This window comes from Haliotis rubra, unplaced genomic scaffold, assembly GCF_003918875.1.
Source record: "Haliotis rubra isolate DU_JTF1 unplaced genomic scaffold, ASM391887v1 Scf269, whole genome shotgun sequence".
Taxonomy (NCBI): Eukaryota; Metazoa; Mollusca; class Gastropoda; order Lepetellida; family Haliotidae; genus Haliotis; species Haliotis rubra.
In genome coordinates this window covers 194698-213635 of record NW_025766769.1, presented here as the reverse complement: position 1 = coordinate 213635, position 18938 = coordinate 194698, and the positions used below count along the sequence as shown (strand labels likewise).

At 43.3% G+C, this 18938-nt stretch overlaps 1 protein-coding gene across 1 annotated transcript in view; it reads left to right on the top strand.

The window, feature by feature from the left end:
* The window catches only part of LOC124280497 (genetic suppressor element 1-like), a 132727-nt gene that overhangs the window by 83528 nt on the left and 30261 nt on the right, over nucleotides 1–18938 (top strand).

Genomic DNA, 18938 nt, shown 5'->3' with positions numbered 1-18938 from the left:
TCATGAGGCAGATAATGCAGGATGTTACAGAGCATGGTGGAGATGTCATGAGCCAGCTAATGCAGGATGTTACAGAGCATGGTTGACATGTCATGAGGCAGATAATGCAGGATGTTACAGAGCATGGTGGAGATGTCATGAGCCAGCTAATGCAGGATGTTACAGAGCATGGTTGACATGTCATGAGCCAGATAATGCAGGATGTTACAGAGCATGGTGGACATGTCATGAGGCAGATAATGCAGGATGTTACGGAGCATGGTTGACATGTCATGAGCCCTATAATGTTGGATATTATAGGTCATGGTTTATACGTCGTGAGCCCTTTATGTTGGATATTACAGTTCATGGATGATACATCATGAGCTCAGTGTTGTAGGATGTTATAGTTCATGGATGATACGTCGTGAGCTCATTGTTGTAGGATGTTATAGTTCATGGATGATACGTCGTGAGCTCAGTGTTGTAGGATGTTACAGTTCATGGATGATACGTCATGAGCCCAGTGTTGTAGGATGTTACAGTTCATGGATGATACGTCATGAGCTCAGTGTTGTAGGATGTTATAGTTCATTGATGATACGTCGTGAGCTCAGTGTTGTAGGATGTTATAGTTCATTGATGATACGTCGTGAGCTCAGTGTTGTAGGATGTTATAGTTCATTGATGATACGTCATGAGCTCAGTGTTGTAGGATGTTACAGTTCATTGATGATACGTCGTGAGCTCAGTGTTGTAGGATGTTACAGTTCATTGATGATACGTCGTGAGCTCAGTGTTGTAGGATGTTACAGTTCATTGATGATACGTCATGAGCCCAGTGTTGTAGGATGTTACAGTTCATGGATGATACGTCATGAGCTCAGTGTTGTAGGATGTTATAGTTCATTGATGATAACGCCGCGGAGCTCAGTGTTGTAGGATGTTATAGTTCATTGATGATACGCCGTGGAGCTCAGTGTTGTAGGATGTTATAGTTCATTGATGATACGTCATGAGCTCAGTGTTGTAGGATGTTACAGTTCATTGATGATACGTCGTGAGCTCAGTGTTGTAGGATGTTACAGTTCATTGATGATACGTCATGAGCTCAGTGTTGTAGGATGTTACAGTTCATTGATGATACGTCATGAGCCCAGTGTTGTAGGATGTTATAGTTCATTGATGATACGTCGTGAGCTCAGTGTTGTAGGATGTTATAGTTCATTGATGATACGTCGTGAGCTCAGTGTTGTAGGATGTTACAGTTCTTGGATGATACGTCGTGAGCTCAGTGTTGTAGGATGTTAGGAAGCATAGGTGACATGTCAGATGGAGGTTGAAAGGAACATCCCAAAAATATTCAGATGCTCATTTCGTAAATGGTTAGTCTTGTTATTTATTTTGATGACTAGTTTGTTTCACAAATGACTGAGGATTTTTATGTATTTACAAATCAGTTTTGAAAGGAAAAGTTTTATAATGACTTTACACTGATTAGCTGTCATTCTTGGCAATGGTAAAGGGTTGACTTTAGGCAGATAAGAAGCTTGTAACAAGTGTGGCTTTTGTAAGTGATGTTTTTCCAAGAGAACAGATGCAAACACATGTGTAAGTGGTGAACCTGTGGCTGTATGTAATTGTCCTCATCACTACAGCACCAGACATTCAGGAATGGAGGCACACGCCAGATACTTAACCAGGGTCAGTCACGCAGGGAGAGCTGGCCTACTCTGCCTAATCACTCACATGTTGTGACCCACAATACAGCACATGAATCCACAAATTGTGTGCTGCTCTGTAAAGCGAATTAGTGAAATGAGGTGTGAGAAAACACAGGAGTGTAGTTAGCGGTCAGAACTCCATGATATTGACCCATCCATGCAATTGACTGGCCAATAAAGTTTGAGTGAGTGCCCTGTACCGTTCAGGGAAGAGAAAGAGACCGTGGGTCATTTGTAAGCACTGCTGGTGGAATCAATGGATTGGAAGCTCTTTAGCTGGCTGTAAATACAAGTAGGTCAGGACCTAGCTTCATGTACTGCTGTATCTGCTAGGGCAGGCATTCTTCCAGGGCAACATTTGATCTATGGCAGGTCAGCTTCAACAACGGTGTTGGCTGTATCATGTCCCACTATTCTGTGTGCTGTGTCAATACATTTCAGTACTTGTCAAGATGTTGTCTGTCTTAGTATCAGAGGGGAGGCTTCACATTCAAGATGATTACCACAAGTGGTAAGACTTCATGTCTGATACATGATGCTTGTGTGTCCTGTCATGGTGTAGGCACAGCCTGTTAACAGCACGTACTGGACTGGACAAAAAGTTATGAGGCTTTATCATTTCAGGTCATGATGACCTCATGTGATCATGTTTCTTTTTGACTGGCAGACAATACTCTTGAGGAAGTAGATAACCTGTGACACAGACAATGTCACCTTGCTCAGCGGGATGTACACTCACTGTTTCATACAGTTTGTACATCACCTCCAAGGTAGGTCACCCGGCCCTCTATCAGACCAGAATCTTGTGCTGTCAACCTGTCAACAGTGAGTGGTGTATCGTCACATCCTGGTTCTCTATGTGATCAGAATCTCCTGCTGTCAACTGTGAGTGATGTATCGACACATCCTGGTTCTCTATGTGATCAGAATCTCCTGCTGTCAACAGTGGGTGGTGTATCATCACATCCTGGTTGTCTATGTGATCAGAATCTCCTGCTGTCAACAGTGAGTGATGTATCGTCACATCCTGGTTGTCTATGTGATCAGAATCTCCTGCTGTCAACAGTGGGTGGTGTATCATCACATCCTGGTTGTCTATGTGATCAGAATCTCCTGCTGTCAACAGTGAGTGATGTATCGTCACATCCTGGTTCTCTATGTGATCAGAATCTCCTGCTGTCAACAGTGAGTGATGTATCATCACATCCTGGTTGTCTATGTGATCAGAATCTCCTGCTGTCAACAGTGAGTGGTGTATCATCACATCCTGGTTGTCTATGTGATCAGAATCTCCTGCTGTCAACTGTGAGTGGTGTATCATCATATCCTGGTTGTCTATGTGATCAGAATCTCCTGCTGTCAACAGTGAGTGGTGTATCATCACATCCTGGTTATCTATGTGATCAGAATCTCCTGCTGTCAACAGTGAGTGGTGTATCATCACATCCTGGTTGTCAATGTGATCAGAATCACCTGCTGTCAACAGTGAGTGATGTATCGTCACATCCTGGTTGTCTGTGTGATCAGAATCTCCTGCTGTCAACAGTGAGTGATGTATCGTCACATCCTGGTTGTCTATGTGATCAGAATCTCCTGCTGTCAACAGTGAGTGGTGTATCATCACATCCTGGTTGTCTATGTGATCAGAATCTCCTGCTGTCAACAGTGAGTGATGTATCATCACATCCTGGTTGTCTATGTGATCAGAATCTCCTGCTGTCAAAAGTGAGTGATGTATCGACACATCCTGGTTCTCTATGTGATCAGAATCTCCTGCTGTCAACTATGAGTGGTGTATCGTCACATCCTGGTTGTCTGTGTGATCAGAATCTCCTGCTGTCAACAGTGAGTGATGTATCGTCACATCCTGGTTGTCAAAGTGATCAGAATCTCCTGCTGTCAACTGTGAGTGGTGTATCATCACATCCTGGTTGTCTATGTGATCAGAATCTCCTGCTGTCAACTGTGAGTGATGTATCATCACATCCTGGTTGTCTATGTGATCAGAATCTCCTGCTGTCAACTGTGAGTGATGTATCGTCACATCCTGGTTGTCTATGTGATCAGAATCTCCTGCTGTCAACTGTGAGTGATGTATCGTCACATCCTGGTTGTCTGTGTGATCAGAATCTCCTGCTGTCAACAGTGAGTGATGTATCGTCACATCCTGGTTGTCTATGTGATCAGAATCTCCTGCTGTCAACTGTGAGTGGTGTATCATCACATCCTGGTTGTCTATGTGATCAGAATCTCCTGCTGTCAACTGTGAGTGATGTATCGTCACATCCTGGTTGTCTATGTGATCAGAATCTCCTGCTGTCAACTGTGAGTGGTGTATCATCACATCCTGGTTGTCTATGTGATCAGAATCTCCTGCTGTCAACTGTGAGTGATGTATCATCACATCCTGGTTGTCTATGTGATCAGAATCTCCTGCTGTCAACAGTGAGTGGTGTATCATCACATCCTGGTTGTCTATGTGATCAGAATCTCCTGCTGTCAACAGTGAGTGGTGTATCATCACATCCTGGTTGTCTGTGTGATCAGAATCTCCTGCTGTCAACAGTGAGTGGTGTATCATCACATCCTGGTTGTCTGTGTGATCAGAATCTCCTGCTGTCAACAGTGAGTGATGTATCGTCACATCCTGGTTGTCTATGTGATCAGAATCTCCTGCTGTCAACAGTGAGTGGTGTATCATCACATCCTGGTTGTCTGTGTGATCAGAATCTCCTGCTGTCAACTGTGAGTGGTGTATCATCACATCCTGGTTGTCTATGTGATCAGAATCTCCTGCTGTCAACAGTGAGTGATGTATCGTCACATCCTGGTTGTCTATGTGATCAGAATCTCCTGCTGTCAACTGTGAGTGATGTATCATCACATCCTGGTTGTCTATGTGATCAGAATCTCCTGCTGTCAACAGTGGGTGGTGTATCATCACATCCTGGTTGTCTATGTGATCAGAATCTCCTGCTGTCAACAGTGGGTGATGTATCGTCACATCCTGGTTGTCTATGTGATCAGAATCTCCTGCTGTCAACAGTGAGTGGTGTATCATCACATCCTGGTTGTCTGTGTGATCAGAATCTCCTGCTGTCAACAGTGAGTGGTGTATCATCACATCCTGGTTGTCTGTGTGATCAGAATCTCCTGCTGTCAACAGTGAGTGATGTATCGTCACATCCTGGTTGTCTATGTGATCAGAATCTCCTGCTGTCAACAGTGAGTGATGTATCGTCACATCCTGGTTCTCTATGTGATCAGAATTTCCTGCTGTCAACAGTGAGTGATGTATCGTCACATCCTGGTTCTCTATGTGATCAGAATCTCCTGCTGTCAACAGTGAGTGGTGTATCATCACATCCTGGTTGTCTATGTGATCAGAATCTCCTGCTGTCAACAGTGAGTGGTGTATCATCACATCCTGGTTGTCTATGTGATCAGAATCTCCTGCTGTCAACAGTGGGTGGTGTATCATCACATCCTGGTTCTCTATGTGATCAGAATTTCCTGCTGTCAACAGTGAGTGATGTATCGTCACATCCTGGTTGTCTATGTGATCAGAATCTCCTGCTGTCAACAGTGAGTGGTGTATCATCACATCCTGGTTGTCTGTGTGATCAGAATCACCTGCTGTCAACAGTGAGTGATGTATCGTCACATCCTGGTTGTCTATGTGATCAGAATCTCCTGCTGTCAACAGTGAGTGATGTATCGTCACATCCTGGTTCTCTATGTGATCAGAATTTCCTGCTGTCAACAGTGAGTGATGTATCGTCACATCCTGGTTCTCTATGTGATCAGAATCTCCTGCTGTCAACAGTGAGTGGTGTATCATCACATCCTGGTTGTCTATGTGATCAGAATCTCCTGCTGTCAACAGTGAGTGGTGTATCATCACATCCTGGTTGTCTATGTGATCAGAATCTCCTGCTGTCAACAGTGAGTGGTGTATCATCACATCCTGGTTGTCTGTGTGATCAGAATCTCCTGCTGTCAACAGTGAGTGATGTATCGTCACATCCTGGTTGTCTATGTGATCAGAATCTCCTGCTGTCAACAGTGGGTGGTGTATCATCACATCCTGGTTGTCTATGTGATCAGAATCTCCTGCTGTCAACAGTGAGTGGTGTATCATCACATCCTGGTTGTCTGTGTGATCAGAATTTCCTGCTGTCAACAGTGGGTGGTGTATCATCACATCCTGGTTCTCTATGTGATCAGAATCTCCTGCTGTCAACAGTGAGTGATGTATCGTCACATCCTGGTTGTCTGTGTGATCAGAATCTCCTGCTGTCAACAGTGAGTGATGTATCATCACATCCTGGTTGTCTATGTGATCAGAATCTCCTGCTGTCAACAGTGGGTGGTGTATCATCACATCCTGGTTGTCTATGTGATCAGAATCTCCTGGTGTCAACAGTGAGTGGTGTATCATCACATCCTGGTTGTCTATGTGATCAGAATCTCCTGCTGTCAACAGTGAGTGGTGTATCATCACATCCTGGTTGTCTATGTGATCAGAATCTCCTGCTGTCAACAGTGAGTGTGTATCATCACATCCTGGTTGTCTATGTGATCAGAATCTCCTGCTGTCAACAGTGAGTGATGTATCATCACATCCTGGTTCTCTATGTGATCAGAATCTCCTGCTGTCAACAGTGAGTGATGTATCATCACATCCTGGTTGTCTATGTGATCAGAATCTCCTGCTGTCAACAGTGGGTGGTGTATCATCACATCCTGGTTGTCTATGTGATCAGAATCTCCTGCTGTCAACAGTGGGTGATGTATCGTCACATCCTGGTTGTCTATGTGATCAGAATCTCCTGCTGTCAACAGTGAGTGGTGTATCATCACATCCTGGTTGTCTGTGTGATCAGAATCTCCTGCTGTCAACAGTGAGTGGTGTATCATCACATCCTGGTTGTCTGTGTGATCAGAATCTCCTGCTGTCAACAGTGAGTGATGTATCGTCACATCCTGGTTGTCTATGTGATCAGAATCTCCTGCTGTCAACAGTGAGTGATGTATCGTCACATCCTGGTTCTCTATGTGATCAGAATTTCCTGCTGTCAACAGTGAGTGATGTATCGTCACATCCTGGTTCTCTATGTGATCAGAATCTCCTGCTGTCAACAGTGAGTGGTGTATCATCACATCCTGGTTGTCTATGTGATCAGAATCTCCTGCTGTCAACAGTGAGTGGTGTATCATCACATCCTGGTTGTCTATGTGATCAGAATCTCCTGTCAACAGTGGGTGGTGTATCATCACATCCTGGTTCTCTATGTGATCAGAATTTCCTGCTGTCAACAGTGAGTGATGTATCGTCACATCCTGGTTGTCTATGTGATCAGAATCTCCTGCTGTCAACAGTGAGTGGTGTATCATCACATCCTGGTTGTCTGTGTGATCAGAATCACCTGCTGTCAACAGTGAGTGATGTATCGTCACATCCTGGTTGTCTATGTGATCAGAATCTCCTGCTGTCAACAGTGAGTGATGTATCGTCACATCCTGGTTCTCTATGTGATCAGAATTTCCTGCTGTCAACAGTGAGTGATGTATCGTCACATCCTGGTTCTCTATGTGATCAGAATCTCCTGCTGTCAACAGTGAGTGGTGTATCATCACATCCTGGTTGTCTATGTGATCAGAATCTCCTGCTGTCAACAGTGAGTGGTGTATCATCACATCCTGGTTGTCTATGTGATCAGAATCTCCTGCTGTCAACAGTGAGTGGTGTATCATCACATCCTGGTTGTCTGTGTGATCAGAATCTCCTGCTGTCAACAGTGAGTGATGTATCGTCACATCCTGGTTGTCTATGTGATCAGAATCTCCTGCTGTCAACAGTGGGTGGTGTATCATCACATCCTGGTTGTCTATGTGATCAGAATCTCCTGCTGTCAACAGTGAGTGGTGTATCATCACATCCTGGTTGTCTGTGTGATCAGAATTTCCTGCTGTCAACAGTGGGTGGTGTATCATCACATCCTGGTTCTCTATGTGATCAGAATCTCCTGCTGTCAACAGTGAGTGATGTATCGTCACATCCTGGTTGTCAATGTGATCAGAATCTCCTGCTGTCAACAGTGAGTGATGTATCATCACATCCTGGTTGTCTATGTGATCAGAATCTCCTGCTGTCAACAGTGGGTGGTGTATCATCACATCCTGGTTGTCTATGTGATCAGAATCTCCTGGTGTCAACAGTGAGTGGTGTATCATCACATCCTGGTTCTCTATGTGATCAGAATCTCCTGCTGTCAACAGTGAGTGGTGTATCATCACATCCTGGTTGTCTATGTGATCAGAATCTCCTGCTGTCAACAGTGAGTGGTGTATCATCACATCCTGGTTGTCTATGTGATCAGAATCTCCTGCTGTCAACAGTGAGTGGTGTATCATCACATCCTGGTTGTCTATGTGATCAGAATCTCCTGCTGTCAACAGTGAGTGGTGTATCATCACATCCTGGTTCTCTATGTGATCAGAATCTCCTGCTGTCAACAGTGAGTGATGTATCATCACATCCTGGTTGTCTATGTGATCAGAATCTCCTTCTGTCAACAGTGAGTGGTGTATCATCACATCCTGGTTGTCTACGTGATCAGAATCTCCTGCTGTCAACAGTGGGTGGGATATGGTCAAAATATTATTTGTCTTGACTGAAACAGCCAGATCATGGGATGCATAAATTCTTTTTGAGTCATTTTATTGGACTTGTAAACATAAAATTGTTAATTTTGGCTTGTTGTATATGGCATGTAATGGTCTTAATCTCTGTGAAAATTCAAATGCCAGGTAAAACAGGAAATATAACTGAAAGAGTAACTTGTCATGATAGCTTGTTGTGTGGCATATGTCTGGGAGAGAGTGTCGTTCCTTATGATGGGCATTATGCTGTTCTCAGACAGTTCAGCCCTTACATTTACAATGAAAGATTGAGCAACTCACTGCAAGGTGCCATGAATGTCATCAATATTTTTCACTGTGATCTGGTGGTCATGCTCGTTGACTTTGTTGATGCAGTTGATCATTGACCAATTGCATAGATTGATGCCAATGATATCAATCACTGGATTGCCTGGTCCAGACTCAATATTTACTGACTATCATCATATAACTGGAATATTGATGAGTCCAGGAACAAAAATAGCCCCACACATCAGACGTGAGGCACATGCATTCCACAGAGCACGCTCAGGGCACATGCATTTCACCCAGTACACACAGGGCACATGCATTCCACCCAGTACACACAGGGCACATGCATTTCACCCAGTACACACAGGGCACATGCATTACACACAGGGCAGATACATTTCACACAGTACACACAGGGCACATGCATTTCACACAGTACACACAGGGCACATGCATTTCACACAGTACACACAGGGCACATGCATTCCACACAGCACGCACAGGGCACATGTTGAAGTAGCAAACAATAGTCTGTGTGTCGCTTGACACAAGCTCATTAAAGGCATCATGAGACCTTGAAGCTGATTCTCTTGTTTGACATATGTGCATTGCAAAGGACTCTGCACAAGAGCAGCAGAGCGTAACCTATTGATTGCATGGGTACACAACAAATATTGACATGCTGTTGGTATGTTCTAATGCTGCTAATTCCGACATTGGATAGAAGCCACTAGTAATTCTGTATGTAATGTAAGTACACATTAAAGATAAAGCCTGAATATTTCAGTGCCTAGCTTGGTAATGTGGTTAATTTCAGTACAAGGGAAGTAGCATATGTCAGTCTGGAGCAGGTGGAGCAGGGGGTGGTGGGTTTTAATATCTTCATTAAATAGGCGTTTGTCATTTGGATGTGTGCAGGCTGCCAAATTAAACTGCAACCTTTCTAAAAAAGATATGTAATAGTTCACAGACTTATCATTAACAAACTGGAATTTTACACACAGCATCTGTATTGTGAAGGCTGGATGATGAGCTGTAGCAGTGTAAAGTTGTGTGAGAAAAACAACAAATTAGTGGTTTGTAGCTCAGGCTTGATCTATCACCTTGCTGATATTCCACAGCAATACATACATGTTATACTCCTTGCTGTATCTATGTCTTCCTCATCTCCACATTATATCCACATCTTCCTCATCTACGTGTTATATCCACATGTTCCTCATGTCCATGTTATATCGATGTCTTCCTCATCTCCATGTTATATCCACATCTTCCTCATCTCTATGTTATATCTATGTCTTCCTCATCTCCACATTATATCCACATCTTCCTCATCTAGTTATCCCCCACAACGCGTTTTGCGGGGGTGGGGGTGGGGGTGGTGGTGTGGTATTAAAAACATTGGTGATAGTGCTCCTTTCTGGAGCAGACCTTTAAAAACCTCTCAATACTCTCCTTTCACTTTTCTAAATACACACCTAAATATTTGACATTATCATAACTCATAGACATAATCATGAAGAGTATTTTGCCATTGCGGGGGATATTGATGACTTTGTCTTGTTATATCTATGTCTTCCTCATCTCCATGTTATATCCACATCTTCCTCATCTCCATGTTATATCTATATCTTCCTCTTCTCCATGTTATATGTCTTCCTCTTCTCCATGTTATATCTAACCTTCCTCATCTCCATGTTATATCTGTCTTCCCAATGTCCATGTTATATCTGTCTTCCCCACGTCCGAGTTATATCACACATATCCATGTTATATCCACATCTTATCTCCATGTTATATCCTCATCTTCCCCATGTCCATGTTATATCCACATCTTCCCCCATGTCCATGTTATATTTACACCCTCCTCATCTCCATGTTATATCTGTCTTCCCAATGTCCATGTTATATCTGTCTTCCCCAGGTCCGAGTTATATCCACATCTTCCCCATATCCATGTTATATCCACATCTTCCCCCATGTCCATGTTATATCTACACCCTCCTCATCTCCATGTTATATCTGTCTTCCCAATGTCCATGTTATATCTGTCTTCCCCAGGTCCGAGTTATATCCACATCTTCCCCATATCCATGTTATATCCACATCTTCCCCCATGTCCATGTTATATCTAACCTTCCTCATCTCCATGTTATATCTGTCTTCCCAATGTCCATGTTATATCTGTCTTCCCCACGTCCGAGTTATATCCACATCTTCCCCATATCCATGTTATATCCACATCTTCCTCATCTCCATGTTATATCTACATCTTCCTCATCTCCATGTTATATCTACAATTTCCTCGTCTCCATGTTATATCCACATCTTCCTCATCTCCATGTTATATCCACATCTTCCTCATCTCCATGTTATATCTACATCTTCCTCATCTCCATGTTATATCCACATCTTCCCCATATCCATGTTATATCCACATCTTCCCCATATCCATGTTATATCCACATCTTCCTCGTCTCCATGTTATATCCACATCTTCCTCGTCTCCATGTTATATCCACATCTTCCCCATCTCCATGTTATATCTACATCTTCCCCATGTCCATGTTATATCCACATCTTCCCCCATGTCCATGTTATATCTACATCTTCCTCATCTCCATGTTATATCTACACCTTCCTCATCTCCATGTTATATCTACATCTTCCCCATGTCCATGTTATATCCACATCTTCCTCATCTCCATGTTATATCCACATCTTCCTCGTCTCCATGTTATATCCACATCTTCCCCATCTCCATGTTATATCTTCATCTTCCCCATGTCCATGTTATATCCACATCTTCCCCCATGTCCATGTTATATCCACATCTTCCCCATGTCCATGTTATATCCACATCTTCCCCATGTCCATGTTACATCCACATCTTCCTCATCTCCATGTTATATCTACACCTTCTCATCTCCATGTTATATCTATGTCTTCCTCATCTCCATGTTATATCTACACCTTCCTCATCTCCATGTTATATCCACATCTTCCTCATCTCCATGTTATATCTACACCTTCCTCATCTCCATGTTATATCTATGTCTTCCTCATCTCCATGTTATATCTACATCTTCCTCATCTCCATGTTATATCTACATCTTCCTCATCTCCACGTTATATCTGTCTTCCTCATCTCCATGTTATATCTACATCTTCCTCATCTCCATGTTATATCTACATCTTCCCCATGTCCATGTTATATCCACATCTTCCCCCATGTCCATGTTATATCTACACCCTCCTCATCTCCATGTTATATCTGTCTTCCCAATGTCCATGTTATATCTGTCTTCCCCACGTCCGAGTTATATCCACATCTTCCCCATATCCATGTTATATCCACATCTTCCCCCATGTCCATGTTATATCTAACCTTCCTCATGTCCATGTTATATCCACATCTTCCCCCATGTCCATGTTATATCTACACCCTCCTCATCTCCATGTTATATCTGTCTTCCCAATGTCCATGTTATATCTGTCTTCCCCAGGTCCGAGTTATATCCACATCTTCCCCATATCCATGTTATATCCACATCTTCCCCCATGTCCATGTTATATCTAACCTTCCTCATCTCCATGTTATATCTGTCTTCCCAATGTCCATGTTATATCTGTCTTCCCCACGTCCGAGTTATATCCACATCTTCCCCATATCCATGTTATATCCACATCTTCCTCATCTCCATGTTATATCTACATCTTCCTCATCTCCATGTTATATCTACCTTCCTCTGCCTCCATGTTATATCCACATCTTCCCCTCATCTCCATGTTATATCCACATCTTTCCTCATCTCCATGTTATATCTATACATCTTCCCTCATCTCCATGTTATATCCACATCTTCCCCATATCCATGTTATATCCACATCTTCCCCATATCCATGTTATATCCACATCTTCCTCGTCTCCATGTTATATCCACATCTTCCTCGTCTCCATGTTATATCCACATCTTCCCCATCTCCATGTTATATCTACATCTTCCCCATGTCCATGTTATATCCACATCTTTCCCCATGTCCATGAAAGTTATATCCACATCTTCCTCATCTCCATGTTATATCCACATCTTCCTCATCTCCATGTTATATCTACATCTTCACTGCTCTCAGCAGTATTTCAAATTTCACTTCCCATACATCTCCATCTCCATCTCCATCTTATATATCATGTTACATCCACATCTTCCTCATCTCCATGCTTATATCTACATCTTCCTCATCTCCATGTTATATCTACATCTTCTCCCCCATGTCCTATCTCCATATCTTCTCCTTCATCTCCATGTTATATCTACATCTTCCTCATCTCCATGTTATATCTACATCTTCCTCATCTCCATGTTATATCTACATCTTCCCTCATCTCCATGTTTATATCTACATCTTCCTCATCTCCATGTTATATCCACATCTTCCCCTCATCTCCATGTTATATCTACATCTTCCTCATCTCCATGTTATATCCACATCTTCCCCCATCTCCATGTTATATCCACATCTTCCCTCATCTCCATGTTATATCCACATCTTCCCCATGTCCATGTTATATCGACATCTTCCCCATGTCCATGTTATATCCACATCTTCCTCATCTCCATGTTATATCTGTCTTCCTCATCTCCATGTTATATCTACATCTTCCTCATCTCCATGTTATATCTACATCTTCCTCATCTCCATGTTATATCTACATCTTCCTCATCTCCATGTTATATCTACATCTTCCTCATCTCCATGTTATATCCACATCTTCCCCATGTCCATGTTGTATCCACATCTTCCCCATGTCCATGTTATATCCACATCTTCCCCATGTCCATGTTATATCCACATCTTCCCCATGTCCATGTTATATCTACATCTTCCTCATCTCCATGTTATATCTACATCTTCCTCATCTCCATGTTATATCTACATCTTCCTCGTCTCCATATTATATCTACATCTTCCTCGTCTCCATGTTATATCCACATCTTCCTCATCTCCATGTTATATCTATGTCTTCCTCATCTCCATGTTATATCTACATCTTCCTCATCTCCATGTTATATCTACATCTTCCTCGTCTCCATGTTATATCCACATCTTCCTCATCTCCATGTTATATCTACATCTTCCTCATCTCCATGTTATATCTATGTCTTCCTCGTCTCCATGTTATATCCACATCTTCCTCATCTCCATGTTATATCTACATCTTCCTCGTCTCCATGTTATATATACATCTTCCTCGTCTCCATGTTATATCCACATCTTCCTCATCTCCATGTTATATCCACATCTTCCTCATCTCCATGTTATATCTACATCTTCCTCGTCTCCATGTTATATCTACATCTTCCTCGTCTCCATGTTATATCCACATCTTCCTCATCTCCATGTTATATCCACATCTTCTTCGTCTCCATGTTATATCTACATCTTCCTCATCTCCATGTTATATCCATGTCTTCCCTGCCTATTTGTACCATACCATCTGCATATGTTTTTGCAGAGTATTTGATTTCATGTCAGTGGAATGTTTGTTGATATTATGTATTGCACAATTCTTCAAAGGTTCTAATACTCTTCTTGGAATGACTACACTATAGAAATCTTGGGTATTCTCACATTGACAATTTAAATATTTCCAGGAAGGGTACTTGTTCCATTGGAAATGAGGACCTCAATGTTCAGCATTTAAAATTACTGTTAAATACTTTAATCTCTTCTGAAATAGTTGCATTGCAACCCATCTTGATTGTGAGAGAACCTTTCTTTGAAAGGTGGAGATGCTGTGGCCAATCTCAGCTTGTCTAGTGCTGGCAGAGAGCAGTATTTAACATTTGCTTTTTCAATCAACATGTTTGAAGAGCTGCTGAATTATGCAGTCCTGAGAGATGTTTAGAATCAGAAGCACTTTTGATCCCAACAGATGGATTCTTCCACTTCTCACGTCTGCACTGCTGATACCTAAAACCCCTCTAGATTGTAATGAGCTCGCCCACTTTAGAAAATGAGAAGTTCATATCATGAAATCAGATACGTTTCTTTCATAGGTACAGAAACAGTGTCTTTTTGAATGATTGCATGTTTCTTTCAGCAAAAACTTACAATACATGTTGGAATCTCTCTTTGAAAAGAGCTTATGTGCCAAAATGTTTTACTTAATTTTTACAATGCTGAACAGCTAGCATGGCTTGAGGCAAGATGATGTATGACACTAGTCGTGATGCCTGAGCTAGTATGGCTTGAGGCAAGATGATGTATGACACTAGTCATGTTGCCTGAGCTAGCATGGCTTGAGGCAAGATGATGTATGACACTAGTCGTGTTGCCTGAGCTAGCATGGCTTGAGGCAAGATGATGTATGACACTAGTCATGTTGCCTAAGCTAGCATGGCTTGAGGCAGGATGATGTATGACACTAGTCATGTTGCCTGAGCTAGTATGGCTTGAGGCAAGATGATGTATGACACTAGTCATGTTGCCTGAGCTAGTATGGCTTGAGGAAAGATGATGTATAACACTAGTCATGTTGCCTGAGCTAGAATGGCTTGAGGCAAGATGATGTATGACACTAGTCACGTTGCCTGAGCTAGCATGGCTTGAGGCAGGATGATGTATGACACTAGTCATGTTGCCTGAGCTAGTATGGCTTGAGGCAAGATGATGTATGACACTAGTCGTGTTGCCTGAGCTAGTATGTCTTGATGCAAGATGATGTATGACACTAGTCATGTTGCCTGAGCTAGTATGGCTTGAGGCAAGATGATGTATGACACTAGTCACGTTGCCTGAGATAGTATGGCTTGAGGCAAGAAGATGTATGACACTAGTCATGTTGCCTGAGCTAGTATGGCTTGAGGAAAGATGATGTATGATTGCCTGACTAGCAGTCTTGAGGCAGGATGATGTATGACACTAGTCATGTTGCCTGAGCTAGCATGGCTTGAGGCAAGATGATGTATGACACTAGTCATGTTGCCTGAGCTAGTATGGCTTGAGGCAGGATGATGTATGACACTAGTCATGTTGCCTGAGCTAGCATGGCTTGAGGCAGGATGATGTATGACACTAGTCATGTTGCCTGAGCTAGTATGGCTTGAGGCAGGATGATGTATGACACTAGTCATGCCTGCCTGAGCTTGAGGCAGGATGATGGTATGGCTTGAGGCAGGATGATGTATAACACTAGTCGTAATGCCTGAGCTAGTATGGCTTTGAGGCAGGATGATGTATGACACTAGTCGTAATGCCTGAGCTAGTATGGCTTGAGGCAGGATGATGTATGACACTAGTCGCGGTTGCCTGAGCTAGCATGGCTTGAGGCAGGATGATGTATGACACTATGTTGCCTCGCATGGCTTGAGGCAAGATGATGTATGCCTGTTGCCTGAGCTAGTATGGCTTGAGGCAGGATGATGTATGACACTCAGTCGATGTAGTCATGCCTGAGACACTAGTCATGAGCTAGTATGGCTTGAGGCAAGATGATGTATGACACTAGTAGCATGGCAGGCAAGATGATGTATGACACTAGTCATGTTGCCTGAGCTAGTATGGCTTGAGGAAAGATGATGTATGACACTAGTCAGATAGTGACACTAGGCTTGATGCAGAGAGGATGTATGACTAGTCATGTTGCCTGAGCTATGGCTTTGAGGCAAGATGATGTATGACACTAGTCATGTAGTGCCATGGTTCGACACTAGTCATGTTGCCTGAGCTAGTATGGCTTGAGGCAAGATGATGTATGACACTAGTCACGTTGCCTGAGCTAGTATGGCTTGAGGCAAGATGATGTATGACACTAGTCATGTTGCCTGAGCTAGCATGGCTTGAGGCAGGATGATGTATGACACTAGTCATGTTGCCTGAGCTAGTATGGCTTGAGGAAAGATGATGTATGACACTAGTCATGTTGCCTGAGCTAGCATGGCTTGAGGCAGGATGATGTATGACACTAGTCATGTGCCTGCCTTGAGGCTAGTATGGCTTGAGGAAAGATGATGTATGACACTAGTCATGTTGCCTGAGCTAGCATGGCTTGAGGAGGATGATGATGATGTATGACACTAGTCACGCTGCTAGTATGGCTTGAGCAAGATGATGTAGACACTAATGGCCTTGAGGCAAGATGATGTATGACACTAGTCACGCTGCCTCGAGCTAGTATGGCTTGAGCAAGATGATGTATGACACTAGGCTTAGAGGCTTGAGGGATGATGTATGACACTAGTCACGCTGTTCGAGCTAGTATGGCTTGAGGCAAGATGATGTATGACACAAGTCGTGATGCCTGTATGAGTCACTAGAGCTAGTATGGCTTGAGGCAGGATGATGTATGACACTAGTCGTGATGCCTGAGCTAGTATGGCTTGAGGCAGGATGATGTTTGACACTAGTCATGTTGCCTGAGCAGGATGATGTTTGACACTAGTATGGCTTGAGGCAAGATGATGTATGACACTAGTCATGTTGCCTGAGCTAGTATGGCTTGAGGAAAGATGATGTATGACACTAGTCGTGTTGCCTGAGCTAGTATGGCTTGAGGCAGGATGATGTATGACACTAGTCATGTTGCCTGAGCTAGCATGGCTTGAGGCAGGATGATGTATGACACTAGTCATGTTGCCTGAGCTAGCATGGATTGAGGCAGGATGATGTATGACACTAGTCACGTTGCCTGAGCTAGTATGGCTTGAGGCAGGATGATGTATGACACTAGTCGTGTTGCCTGAGCTAGTATGGCTTGAGGCAGGATGATGTATGACACTAGTCGTGATGCCTGAGCTAGCATGGCTTGAGGCAGGATGATGTATGACACTAGTCATGTTGCCTGAGCTAGTATGGCTTGAGGCAGGATGATGTATGACACTAGTCGTGATGCCTGAGCTAGTATGGCTTGAGGCAGGATGATGTATGACACTAGTCGTGATGCCTGAGCTGGTATGGCTTGAGGCAGGATGATGTATGACACTAGTCGTGATGCCTGAGCTAGTATGGCTTGAGGCAGGATGATGTATGACACTAGTCATGTTGCCTGAGCTAGTATGGCTTGAGGCAAGATGATGTATGACACTAGTCACGTTGCCTGAGCTAGTATGGCTTGATGCAAGATGATGTATGACACTAGTCGTGATGCCTGAACTAGTATGGCTTTAGGCAGGATGATGTATGACACTAGTCGTGATGCCTGAGCTAGTATGGCTTGAGGCAAGATGATGTATGACACTAGTCACGTTGCCTGAGCTAGTATGGCTTGAGGCAAGATGATGTATGACACTAGTCGTGTTGCCTGAGCTAGTATGGCTTGAGGAAAGATGATGTATGACACTAGTCGTGTTGCCTGAGCTAGTATGACTTGAGGCAAGATGATGTATGACACTAGTCATGTTGGCTGAGCTAGTATGGCTTGAGGCAGGATGATGTATGACACTAGTCATGTTGCCTGAGCTAGCATGGCTTGAGGCAGGATGATGTATGACACTAGTCATGTTGCCTGAGCTAGCATGGCTTGAGGCAGGATGATGTATGACACTAGTCGTGATGCCTGAGCTAGTATGGCTTGAGGCAAGATGATGTATGACACTAGTCATGTTGCCTGAGCTAGCATGGCTTGAGGCAGGATGATGTATGACACTAGTCATGTTGCCTGAGCTAGTATGGCTTGAGGAAAGATGATGTATGACACTAGTCATGATGCCTGAGCTAGTATGGCTTGAGGCAGAATGGATGTATGACATATTATCATACTTCATTTTTATTTATTTATATATACTTACATAGCGCCAATATCCAGATCACCAGCTCAAAGGCACTTTGTTTTTCCCTCGATCATTGGATGTCAGTCTCAAACGGCACAATGTATAATCAATCTCAACTCCCTGGGGATCATACAACCCATTCACAGCTGGGTGGACTGGGACACATGGTCACAGTATTTTGTCCAAGTTTACTGCATGTTGCTGTACCCGCAACTAGGTGTTTGCACGTATTCATGTGGCTACCATCTGGTCATATATCAACGGATTCGTGGGTTCTTTGAAGTGCACAGTGTTGTGTACTGTACACTAGGGGTTGTGACAACACTGAGCGAGTCTGCACGCAAAGTTGACTCCCAAGGTTTTGACACCCAGTCACAGGTGGGCTCGATCCCGTCACTTCAAGCTCACGGGATCACTAGCCTGGCACCTTAGCCAGCTCACCCACCATGCCCCCAATGCCAATATTATCATACCTTCCTAGTTTTCTGGCTTTTGGTTTTCAACAAAGATATGCTCTGCTACATTC